This window comes from Procambarus clarkii, chromosome 3 (assembly GCF_040958095.1).
Source record: "Procambarus clarkii isolate CNS0578487 chromosome 3, FALCON_Pclarkii_2.0, whole genome shotgun sequence".
In the NCBI taxonomy this organism is placed as follows: Eukaryota; Metazoa; Arthropoda; class Malacostraca; order Decapoda; family Cambaridae; genus Procambarus; species Procambarus clarkii.
The window spans coordinates 49,755,856-49,768,657 of NC_091152.1; the positions used below are offsets into that span (position 1 = coordinate 49,755,856).

The following is a 12,802-nucleotide window of genomic DNA, read 5'->3' on the forward strand; positions in this document are numbered from 1 at the left end:
CAGGGTGGGAGGAGACTGTATGGGAGGAGACAGGGTGGGAGGAGACTGTATGGGAGGAGACAGGGTGGTGGGAGACAGGGTGGGAGGAGATAGGGAGGGAGGAGACAGGGAGGGAGGAGACAGGGTGGGAGGAGACAGAGTGGGAGGAGACAGGGAGGGAGGAGACAAGGTGGGAGGAGACAGGGTGGGAGGAGATAGGGTGGGAGGAGACAGGGTGGGAGGAGACAGGGTGGGAGGAGACAGGGGAGGGACGAGACAGGGTGGGAGGAGACAGGGTGGGAGGAGACAGGGTGGGAGGAGACAAGGTGGGAGGAGACAGGGTGGGAGGAGACAGGGTGGGAGGAGACAGGGTGGGAGGAGACAGGGAGGGAGGAGACAGGTAGGGAGGAGACAGGGTGGGAGGAGACAGAGTGGGAGGAGACAGGGTGGGAGGAGACAGGGAGGGAGGAGACAGGTAGGGAGGAGACAGGGTGGGAGGAGACAGGGTGGGAGGAGACAAGGTGGGAGGAGACAGGGTGGGAGGAGACAGGGTGGGAGGAGACAGGGAGGGAGGAGACAGGGTGGGAGGAGACAGGGTGCGAGGAGACAGGGTGCGAGGAGACAGGGAGGGAGGAGACAGGGTGGGAGGAGACAGGGAGGGAGGAGACAGGGTGGGAGGAGACAGGGTGGGAGGAGACAGGGTGGGAGGAGACAGAGAGGGAGGAGACAGGGTGGGAGGAGACAGGGAGGGAGGAGACAGAGAGGGAGGAGACAGGGTGGGAGGAGACAGGGTGGGAGGAGACAGGATGGGAGGAGACAGGGTGGGAGGAGACAGGGTGGGAGGAGACAGGGTGGGAGGAGACAGGGAGGGAGGAGACAGGGGAGGGACGAGACAGGGAGGGAGGAGACAGGGGAGGGACGAGACAGGGGAGGGACGAGACAGGGTGGGAGGAGACAGGGTGGGAGGAGACAGGGTGGGAGGAGACAGGGGAGGGACGAGACAGGGTGGGAGGAGACAGGGTGGGAGGAGACAGGGTGGGAGGAGACAGGGGAGAGACGAGACAGGGTGGGAGGAGACAGGGTGGGAGGAGACAGGGGAGGGACGAGACAGGGTGGGAGGAGTCTGGGTGGGAGGAGACAGGGGAGGGACGAGACAGGGGAGGGACGAGACAGGGTGGGAGGAGTCTGGGTGGGAGGAGACAGGGGAGGGACGAGACAGGGTGGGAGGAGACAGGGGAGGGACGAGACAGGGTGGGAGGAGTCTGGGTGGGAGGAGACAGGGGAGGGACGAGACAGGGGAGGGACGAGACAGGGTGGGAGGAGTCTGGGTGGGAGGAGACAGGGGAGGGACGAGACAGGGTGGGAGGAGTCTGGGTGGGAGATGTATATAAGAACTGCTGCCTAGTTTTTTCCGACACTGTTGGCCATACCATCGTCAGCTGTTGTCTGCTGCTTCTGTCTGCTGCTGTTGTCTGCTGCTGCTGCTGCTTCTGTCTGCTGCTGTCGGTCTCTGCTGCTGCCGTTGTCTGCTTGACTTGTTCTCTCGTCGATACAGTTGTGAGGTAATTATACATGGCTTGTAAACGATCAGTTGCCGGAGTATTTGGCCATATTCTACCCCCCGCCCTCACCATATTCTACCACCATCATATTCTACCACCACCATATTCTACCCCACAATATTCTACCCCCACCATATTCTACCACCACCATATTCTACCCCAACCATATTCTACCCCACCATATTCTACCACCACCATATTCTACCACCACCATATTTTTCCTCCACCATATTCTACCCCCCACAATATTCTACCACCACAATATTCTACCACCACCATATTCTACCACCACCATATTCTACCACCACCATATTCTACCACCACAATATTCTACCACCACCATATTTTACCACTACCATATTCTACCACTACCATATTTTACCACCACAATATTCTACCACCACAATATTCTACCACCACCATATTCTACCACCACCATATTCTACCACCACCATATTCTACCACCACAATATTCTACCACCACCATATTTTACCACTACCATATTCTACCACTACCATATTTTACCAACACAATATTCTACCACCACAATATTCTACCACCACCATATTCTACCACTACCATATTCTACCCCTACAATATTCTACCCCTACAATATTCTACCCCTACAATATTCTACCACCACCATATTATTGGGAGCAGCGCCAAGTATTAAGTTGAACAGGAAATAATATTTAAAAATAATCAGCGCTGCAGGCTGTGGAGGCCAGACTGTGGAGGCCAGGCTATAGAGGCCAGGCTGTGGAGGCCAGGCTGTGGAGGCCAGGCTGTGGAGGCCAGACTGCGGAGGCCAGGCTGTGGAGGCCAGGCTGTGGAGGCCAGGCTGTGGAGGCCAGGCTGTGGAGGCCAGACTGCGGAGGCCAGGCTGTGGAGGCCAGGCTGTGGAGGCCAGGCTGTGGAGGCCAGGCTGTGGAGGCCAGACTGTGGAGGCCAGACTGTGGAGGCCAGGCTATAGAGGCCAGGCTGTGGAGGCCAGGCTGTGGAGGCCAGACTGCGGAGGCCAGGCTGTGGAGGCCAGGCTGTGGAGGCCAGGCTGTGGAGGCCAGGCTGTGGAGGCCAGACTGTGGAGGCCAGACTGTGGAGGCCAGGCTGTGGAGGCCAGGCTGTGGAGGCCAGACTGTGGAGGCCAGGCTGTGGAGGCCAGGCTGTGGAGGCCAGGCTGTGGAGGGCAGGCTGTGGAGGCCAGACTGTGGAGGCCAGGCTGTGGAGGCCAGGCTGTGGAGGCCAGGCTGTGGAGGCCAGACTGTGGAGGCCAGGCTGTGGAGGCCAGGCTGTGGAGGCCAGGCTGTGGAGGCCAGGCTGTGGAGGCCAGACTGTGGAGGCCAGGCTGTGGAGGCCAGGCTGTGGAGGCCAGGCTGTGGAGGCCAGGCTGTGGAGGCCAGGCTGTGGAGGCCAGGCTGTGGATGCCAGGCTGGGGTGAACCGGCTGGGGTGGTCAGGCTGGTGAGGACAGGCTAGGGAGGCCAGGCTGGGGAGGCTAGGCTTGGGATGTCATGGTGGGGAGGCCAGGCTGGGGAGAACTGGCTGGGGAGGACAGGCTTGGGATGACAGACTTTGGAGGGCAGGCTTGGGATGTAAGGCTAACGAGGCCAGGCTAGGGAGGTCACGCTGGGGAGGCCAAGCTGAGCAGGCCTGGCTGGGGAGGCCTGGCTGGGGAGGCCTGGCTGGGGAGGCCTGGCTGGGGAGGCCTGGCTGGGGAGGACAGGCCGGGGAGGATAGGCTGGGGAGGAATGTCTTGGGAGGCCAGGCTGGTGAGGCCAGGCTTGGGAGGCCAGGTTTGGGAGGCCAGGCTTGGGAGGCCAGGCTTGGGAGGCCAGGCTGGTGAGGCCAGGCTTGGGAGGCCAGGCTGGTGAGGCCAGGTTGGGGAGGACAGGCTGGAGAGGCCAAGCTTGGGAGGACAGGCTGGGGAGGACAGGCTGGGGAGGCCAAGCTTGGGAGGACAGGCTGGGGAGGACAGGCTGGGGAGGACAGGCTGGGGAGGCCAAGCTTGGGAGGACAGGCTGGGGAGGACAGGCTGGGGAGGACAGGCTGGGGAGGACAGGCTGGGGAGGACAGGCTGGGGAGGACAGGCTGGGGAGGACAGGCTGGAGAGGCCAAGCTTGGGAGGACAGGCTGGGGAGGACAGGCTGGGGAGGACAGGCTGGGGAGGCCAAGCTTGGGAGGACAGGCTGGGGAGGACAGGCTGGGGAGGCCAAGCTTGGGAGGACAGGCTGGGGAGGCCAAGCTTGGGAGGACAGGCTGGGGAGGACAGGCTGGGGAGGCCAAGCTTGGGAGGACAGGCTGGGGAGGACAGGCTGGGGAGGCCAAGCTTGGGAGGACAGGCTGGGGAGGACAGGCTGGGGAGGCCAAGCTTGGGAGGACAGGCTGGGGAGGCCAAGCTTGGGAGGACAGGCTGGGGAGGACAGGCTGGAGAGGCCAAGCTTGGGAGGACAGGCTGGGGAGGACAGGCTGGGGAGGCCAAGCTTGGGAGGACAGGCTGGGGAGAACAGGCTGGGGAGGCCAAGCTTGGGAGGACAGGCTGGGGAGGACAGGCTGGGGAGGCCAGGCTGGGGAGGCCAAGCTTGGGAGGACAGGCTGGGGAGGCCAAGCTTGGGAGGACAGGCTGGGGAGGCCAGGCTGGGGAAGCCAAGCTTGAGAGGACAGTTTGGGGTGGCGAGGCTGGGGAGGCCACGTCAAGAAAAGGAAGGAGGGAATTTGATTCCCATTCAACTTTGAAATGGATGGAAGGAGCCAGATTGTTATGAGAGGAGAGGAAAGGCTGGAAAAGACTAAGGTCATGAGGCCATGAAGCAAAATGTTATCAACATGGCGAAGCCAGAGAGAGGGACGAGTATCAATAGAAGGAAGAAGAAGAACAGTTTCAAAGTGTTCCACGTAGAGATTGGCAAGATCAGGGCAAAGAGGGGAACCCATATATGGTGTGTATGTGTATATATGTGTGTGTGTGTGTGTGTGTGTGTGTGTGTGTGTGTGTGTGTGTGTGTGTGTGTGTGTGTGTGTGTGTGTGTGTGTGTGTGTATGTGTGTGTGTGTGTGTGTGTGTGTGTGTGTGTGTGTGTGTGTGTGTGTGTGTGTGTGTGTGTGTGTGTGTGTGTGTGTGTGTGAATAGTGGGTGAGTGTGTGGGTGGCTGTGGTAGGTACTTACCTAGTTGTGCTTGCAGGGGTTGAGCTCTGGCTCTTTTGTCTCGTGTCTCAACTGTCAGTCAACTAATGTACAGGTTCCTGAGTCTACGGAGCTCTATCATATCTACACTTGATGCTGTTTATATGGAGCCTCCACCATATCACTTCCTAATGCATTCCATTTGTCAACTACTCCGACACTGAAACAATTCTTTCTAATGTCTCTTTGGTTCATTTGGGCACTCAATATCCACCTGTGTCCCCTAGTGCGTGTGCCTCTTGTGTTAAATAGTCTTTCTTTATCTACCCAATCAATTCCATTGAGAGTCTTGTATGTGATGATCATGTCCCCCCTAACTCTTCTGTCTCCCCGTGACGTGAGGTTTAATTCCCGTAGTCTCTCCTTGTAGCTTATACCTCCCTCAGTTCGGGTACTTGTCAGGTGGCAAACCTTTGAACCTTTTCCAGTTTTGTCTTATCCTTGAGTAGATATGGACTCCATGCTGGAGCCGCATACTCCAGGATTGTCTGACCTATGTGGTATATAATGTTCTGAGTGATTCCTAACACAAGTTTCTAAAGGCCGTTCTTATGTTAGCCAACATGGTATATGGCGCTGATGTTATCCTCTTGATATGGGCTTCAGGGGACAGGTCTGGCGTGATACCAACCCCAAGTTTTTCGCTCTCTCTATGACTCTTGAAGAATTTTATCTCCCAAATGATAACTTGTATCTGGTCTCCTGCTCCTTTCACCTATCTTCATTACATTACATTTGCTTGGGTTAAACTCTAACAACAATTTGTTTGACAATTCCTTCAGTTTGTCCAGGTCTTCTTGAAGCCTCAAGCCGTTCTCCTCTGTCCTAATACTTCTCATAATTTTGGCGTCGTCAGAAAACATTGATGGGAATGAGTCTATACCCTTTGGGAGATCATTTACGTATATCAGAAACAGGATTGGTCCGAGTACAGAGCCCTGGGGACTCCACTGGTGACTTCACGCCAATCTGAGGTCTCACCGCTCACTGTATCTCTCTTCTTCCTATTACTTAGGTACTCCCTTATCCACTGGAGCACCCTACCAGTTACTCCTGCCTGTTTCTCCAGCTTATGCATCAACCTCTTTTGGGGCACTGTGTCAGAGGCTTTCCGGCAGTCAAAGAAAATGCAGTCCGCTCATCCTTCTCATTTTTGCTTAATCTTTGTCACCTGATCGTAGAATTCTATTAAGCTTGTAAGGCAAGATTTAACCTCTCTGAACCCCTGTTGATGGGTTCTCACAAAGTCCCTTCTCTCCAGATGTGTTACTAGGTTTTTTCTCACGATCTTTTTTATCATCTTGCAATATATTCAAGTTAAGGACACTGGCCTGTAGTTCAGTGCCTCCTGTCTGTCACCCTTTTTAAATATTGGGACTACATTAGCCGTCTTCCATATTTCTGATAGGTCTCTCGTTTCCTGTGACCTACTATACACTATGACATGTGGCAAGCAAGTAGCAAGCAAAGTGCTTCTGCACGCTCTTTCAATACCCATGGTGAGATTCCACATGCGACAATTGCCTTTCTCACGCCCAGATCCAACAGATGCCTCTTGACCTCATCTCTTGTAATTCCGAACCCTTCTAAGGCCGCCCGGTTTACTGCACCTCTCCTAGGGCAGTGACCTCACCTCGTTCTATTGTGAGGACCTCCTGGAACCTCTTGTTGAGCTCTTCACACACCTTTTTGTTATTTTATGTGTACCTGTCCTCACCCGTTTAATCACCTGTTCCTTCACTGTTGTTTTCCTCCTGATGTGACTGTGGAGTAGCTTTGGTTCGGTCTAGGCTTTATTAGCTATATCATTTTCAAACTTTTTCTCAGCTTCTCTTCTCGCAGTAACGTTCCCGGTTCTTTGGTATCTCTCTGCCTTCTGTTGTTCTGTTATTTCGGAAATTCTTACATGCCCTTTTGTTCAGTTCCTTTGCTTCCATATATGGCCTATTAAACTATAGTTTATTTTTTTGCTTTTCGGTTTTCCTTTTGGTGAGGGATAAACCTGTTTACTGCCTCCTGACACTTTTGGGTAGCATAGTCCATCATGTCTTGTACAGACTTAATTCTGAGTTCTGTGTCCCTTGGTATATCCCTTAGGAATTTTCTCATCTCATAATTTCCCTTTCGGTATAGCAGCCATTTTATTTCCTATTTTTTTTTTTGCGGGGGGGTTATCTTGAGGTTATCTTGAGATGATTTCGGGGCTTTAGTGTCCCCGCGGCCCGGTCCTCGACCAGGCCTCCACCCCCAGGAAGCAGCCCGTGACAGCTGACTAACTCCCAGGTACCTATTTACTGCTAGGTAACAGGGGCATTCAGGGTGAAAGAAACATTGCCCATTTGTTTCTGCCTCGTGCGGGAATCGAACCCGCGCCACAGAATTACGAGTCCTGCGCGCTATCCACCAGGCTACGAGGCCCCCCTAGGGGGGGGGAGATAAATCCTAGCTCTACCAAGTACTCATAGATTAATACACTGTGATCACTCATTCCCAAGGGTGCTTCCAACTTAACTTCCCTTATATCCGTCTCATTTAGAGTAAATATCAGATCAAGCATGGCTGGTTCATCCTCTCCTCTCATTCTTGTCGGTCCCTTGATGTGTTGGCTTAGAAAGTTTCTTGTTGCCACGTCCAGCAGCTTAGCTCTCCATGTGTCTGGTCTTCCATGTGGGTCTCTGTTGTCAATTTATCTTCCCATGGTTGAAGTCTCTCTTGATTAGTAGTCTGGATTCGTTCCTGAGAGCGACAGAAGCTGCTCTCTCTATTATATTGATGGTGGCCATGTGATTTCTACCATATTCCTGTCTGGGTCTTCTGTCGTTTGGTGGGGGTTATATATGACTACTACTATAATTTGTTTTCCTCCAATTGCTATGGTACCTGTTATGCAGTCACTGAAATCTTCACAGCCCTGAATAACCATCTCCTCAAAACTTCAGTATTTTCTTATCAGCGGAGCTACACCACCTCCTCCTCTTCCTTCTCTCTTTCCTCACTACATAGTAGTCCTGAGGAAACATTGCATTTGCTATGGTTTTCGTCAGCTTTCCTTCTGTGAGTGCTATTATGTCTGGGTTTTCTTGTAGTGCCCATTCTCCAAGTTCGTTTGTTTTCTTTGTAATTCCATCTATGTCAATGTACATTGCATTGAAGCTCACTTTCTTCTGTTCATTCTCATGTTCCCTTCTTGGTGAGTGTTCTGCTGATGGAGGAAGCTGTTCCATTGGTGTGAGGATTTGTGAGGTGGTTAACAGGGTCTCAGAGGATATTGGGTGAGGGATGGGGGTTCAAGGGAAGGTGGGATAGGGAGGGAATGGGGTAAGGAGGGAGGGGGGATATAGAGGATATGGAGTGAGGGGGAGGGGTGATAGGGAGGGTATGGGATGAAGGGGAAGCGGGGACAGGGAGGGAAAGGGGGAGGGGGGACATGGTTGGAATGGGGTAGGGATGACATGATCAGTTCGGGGTGAGAGGTCTCACATCACGGGTATTTGAGCTGGTTGTGGATTTTAAAACCCAAAAATTATCTCTGGTCATTGCACCAGACTGTTACTTGCATACAGGTGGACAGCGTTTTCAATCACTCCCCGACAGAAATAAACAACCAACCTCGGCAGCCACTCTCTAGCTACCGTCGGTTGACCAGCAATGGACACTTAGGTGCTTGTAATTTACTCAGGAGAGTACTCTGTATGCATCTTGATCTTGGGGAGGGGTTCAGCGTCACCTACTTAGCGGTGTGGCTCCCAAACTGGCCTCGTTGTCTTGTGTACACACACCCTACTCGAGCTGCCGTGACTCCCCACTCTCTCCTTGTTTAGAATGATCTCCTAAATACCCCTTTTGTGAATTAGTGTCTACTGTCACATATCTGCAGCCATGACCCTCTTTCTTTCTCTCCCTTTTTGGGAAACCTCACCAGCACAAGGGCAAAAGCAACCTAACATTTATTATACAAAAAAAACGCACATAATTCATGACATATAAAATTGAACATCACCATACAACGGTCTAAGCTGCTACAACCCAGTAGCGCTCCAAATCATATCCTGGCTTCACCAGCTCTCCATAGCAAGTGGCTGCACAACTCTGGGCTTTCCACTTACTACTCCCTCACTGTTTGAGGCGGAAATCCTGTCACAACATTACTGTATCCTCAACCCTAAAATTATATGAAACTCTGTTTGAGGCTGAAATACCTGAAACATCTATATAAGTACCCCCATCAAAAGAAGAAATCAATCTCTCGCCTTACTCTGCGTCTTACATGCCAATACGCATTCAAGTACTCCCTTATACAATCATGTGTCCACAATGAACCTCTGTTCTTCTCTTAGAGGCACCTTAATCAATGCGTATATCTGGGTCCTCCAAAACATCAGGAAAGACACTTCTGCAGTTCTCCCAGTCTACTGCAAAACGAAGTCCTGCTCCAACATCAGTGATGCTTCTCCACTGATTCTATAAGGAAACGTGTAGCTTCCCTACACTGCTTGAAGTCAACTCCTCACTATGGAGTTCTGCTCTACCACAGAGTTCAGTATACACTTCTTCTCCGACCTCGAAGTTCCTCCATTAACTTTTTTTTCAACTTCGAAGTTCCTCCAATCACTTCTTCCCAAACAAACCTGCAATCCTATTACCATGCCAAGAAAAATGTTTACCTGACAAAACATAAGTAATAAACCTTTATCTTAGTACTAAAACTTGCTTTCTGACAACGCTCTGCGCTGTCCAACCGTGATGGGTACTCCCCCATCCTGGTCGGATCCAAATTGGAAACATGTCTTGACATGCCACGGAGTTTCCCTCCGGCCATGTCACTGGGGGTCGTTGCTCCTCAGTTGCTCACCAGACACGGGAGTGTGAGGGGTGCACCGCTCCTCCCGCCAGCATGTCCACTCAACTCCAATACCCTATATTTGCTAACTGGCTCAATAAAATTACTACCCAACATATATACATATGTTCACTATGATCGTTGGGCACATGATCAAACACTGATTGCTAATCTAACAACTGATTAAACAGGCTTAATGCAGGGATCTATGACACAGGGTGCTAACTCTCTGGTGCTCAACATGGCACTCACACAGGCTGCCCACAAAAATCGCTATAAGACTGCTTCACAAGGCTTCTTCTAGTCCTGACTTGAGTACATTGAGTAGCCCAGCAGGCTCCACAACAGAAATGCCTGCTTACTTCCTTCCTCTTGAAGGAGCACACACAATTAAAATTCCACAAAGGTCTAACTCCTGTTCTAACTCTTCTAACTCTAACCAATGCTCACTTTCAGGTCGCCTCTAATTTATCCAAATCACAGAGAAATGGTGTACTGTGTCCCCAACATCTTCCTCACACTTGCGAGCAAGTAGCCTTCACTCCACCACTATCACAGGGAACTATTTTCTTCCTCCTTTCAGGAGATCAACAAAGTACAACCATCTCTGACAACTGCTGTAGCTCAGGTGAGGCCACAACGTCCTGCTAGCTTCATGTCATGTTACCAAAGTATCGACATCTCATTTCATGTTATTTATTACCAGATGCTCATTCTCTGCTAGTATTTTTAAATTATTCACTGGCATTTATTTTATATTTTCTTTCTCTGACTTCTTAATCTCAGGTCTGGAAAGCAGAATAACTCTCCCTGAGTAGACTCGCTCCACCATGCTACATGAGGTTATAATAGGGGGAAGGGAGGGTTGACTGAGCATTTGAGTGGGGGCAGGGAGGGTGAGAGGTACGGATGGTTTCTGTGTGGCGGAGGATGGTGGTATTGCCCTCCCTCTGGTGTTGCTGGGATGCTGGTTGTGGGTTCCCCCCTTGCCTCTGGGAATGTTGTGTTGGGGGCCGTAATTTCCTGGTTTTCTCCTCACACACTGCACTTCATCCTTGCTTCTGTTGCCATGGCTCTCTCCTCCCTCGACCTGTCCCTCTGGAGGAATACTTTTTTGTATTCTCCCACATATTGCAGATGACTCTTCCTTTCTAGAATATCCTCCTTCATGGTCTTGTTTGCAAACACTATCTTTATCAGGTGGTCTCTGTCCTTGTTGTACCAGCCCAACCTGAAAAAGCTCCTCAATGTTTTTTTGGCCCCTTCCATCTTTAACCCCTTTAGCATTACATTCACTGCCTCTCTGTCCTTACTATTCCATTCTTGCCTATTGGAGCCTTCCTGTTACACACACAAATCACAATAGTGTGATGCATCAAATGAACAAATTCACAAGGGCCGTGATGAGGGTTTGCACCTACATCTTAGCAAATCCCAGATGCTGCCTTAATCGATTAGGCCATGACATGGTCAAAAGAATTGCAACCGGGAGTTCATTTTCCTTCTCATGGATCCTGCAGTCTCTCCAAGACACAAACCCAGGGTTTTATACAATTCCCAATGCACTCGGGCTCTGTCAGATCCTCTCAGACATAGGTTCAAACCCTCATCATGGCCTTTGTGGATTTGTTCACGAGCCTTCCTGTTCTCTGATGCCCACAGCTACCACTGATCTTTTTCTTTCCAGCAGCTGACTGGTACACCTTGCTGCTTCCTGTGAGGTAGCTGCTTGCATGGCTACCTCCCTCACTGTGGCCATTGCTTCTGAGCTCTTTTTCAGTATTTCTGCAAATGTTTCACGTCCAGAGGCATTCCTTTCCGATGAACCATTGCCATCATCCCTTTAGATGATTATCTGGGGTTCAGTCTCCATATTGTTCTCACTGAGGGTTTTTATCTCTTCCTTTGCTGGGTCAACTCGCTTTGCAGGTTGTTTATTTTATACTTCATTTCATGCATCTCCTTCCTGATTTCCTCCCAAACTTGGGAGATCATTTCCTTCATTAGGTCAATTTGACTTTTCCCTGTGCTCTTGGTGTGTGTACTTACCTAATTACTCACCTAGTTGTGTTTGTTGGGGTTGAGCTCTGGCTCTTTGGTCCCGCTTCTCAACCATCAATCATCTTGTGCGGGAAATTATAATTGGCGGGAAACGCTGGCGGGTGGCACCGGCACCGACACTGCTGCAGAAAATTCGTGGTAATTTCGTCTCCACTCAACGTTGCATGGCCTAACTGCTACCCAGCACGAGTTAAGTGCATGGAGACTTAATATGCCATAACTCACAGCGAACCTCAACAGTAATCAACCAAAATTAACCAATTTTCGCCTGGCCTATCTACGACCCTTCTGCCAAGCGTTCACTATACGCCTATCCCCACCATAATTCTCCAAGTATCTACCTCTAGGAACACTACCAAGAATCTATCGCCGAAAACATGCCCAAACATAGCAACAAGCAAGGTAGGGGTGCCTCTCGCTCTGCGTCCATTACTCCTAGAGATCTGAATGGTACACTGGCAACGCTGCAATCCTCGCCGATGTTGGTAAATACAGCATCCGCTCCCTCTCCTCACTCCCCCCCTTCAACTCAACTCGAATGTCAAGCTCTAGAATTCATTCAATCTATGGCTCCCTGTCTAAACTTCAAACCTCTCAGAAGTAACCCATGGCTTCAGAAACTGCACAACCTTGTGCTAATGCAATCAGAAGCTATTTCGGCCCTCCAAGCCACAGTCACCCGACAACAACAAACCATAGACCGCCTCCTTGAATCGTCGACGAACAACAACCAAGAAATTCTCAACTTACAAACTGTTGCAAATGATGCAATGAATCAAATACATAAGATTCAGGCCGAGGAAACCCTCTCAGCTCAAAGTGACCTCCTTCAAAAGCTGGAAAAACAGATCAATCTCCTTCAGATTCACCAGGCGGCTTCCGAAGATGATCAAGAGCAACAACAACTTCATGACTCCCTGATAATTAGCTCTACTGATCTACCTGATGAACAACAAGGTGAGAATTGTTGTAACATAGCCCACACCCTAATTAATTCAAAGATCAAAGTCAATGTTGATATCAAATCAGCTATCAGGATAGATAAAAACAGTTCCCGTAGCAGTAGGAGAATGCTCATCAAACTTGCAAATCCCTCTGTTAAGTTTGACCTCATACAATCAGCTGCTAAGCATAAAACCAACCTCTATATAAATGAGTGCCTTACAAAGCAGCGTGGATC

The 12,802-nt window shown here is 50.9% G+C and overlaps 1 protein-coding gene across 3 annotated transcripts in view; it reads left to right on the forward strand.

The window, feature by feature from the left end:
- Positions 1-1,392: 1,392 nt before the first annotated feature.
- The window catches only part of LOC138367908 (leukocyte elastase inhibitor-like), a 49,712-nt gene continuing 38,302 nt past the window's right edge, over positions 1,393-12,802 (forward strand). The window contains exons 1-2 of one of the 3 annotated variants that reach the window (XM_069330196.1): positions 1,393-1,541; positions 10,018-10,189. The gene's annotated coding sequence lies outside the window, so the exon portion shown is untranslated. The remainder of the gene's footprint in view (positions 1,542-10,017; positions 10,190-12,802) is intronic. The other 2 variants (XM_069330202.1, XM_069330189.1) reach the window with 2 other exon arrangements.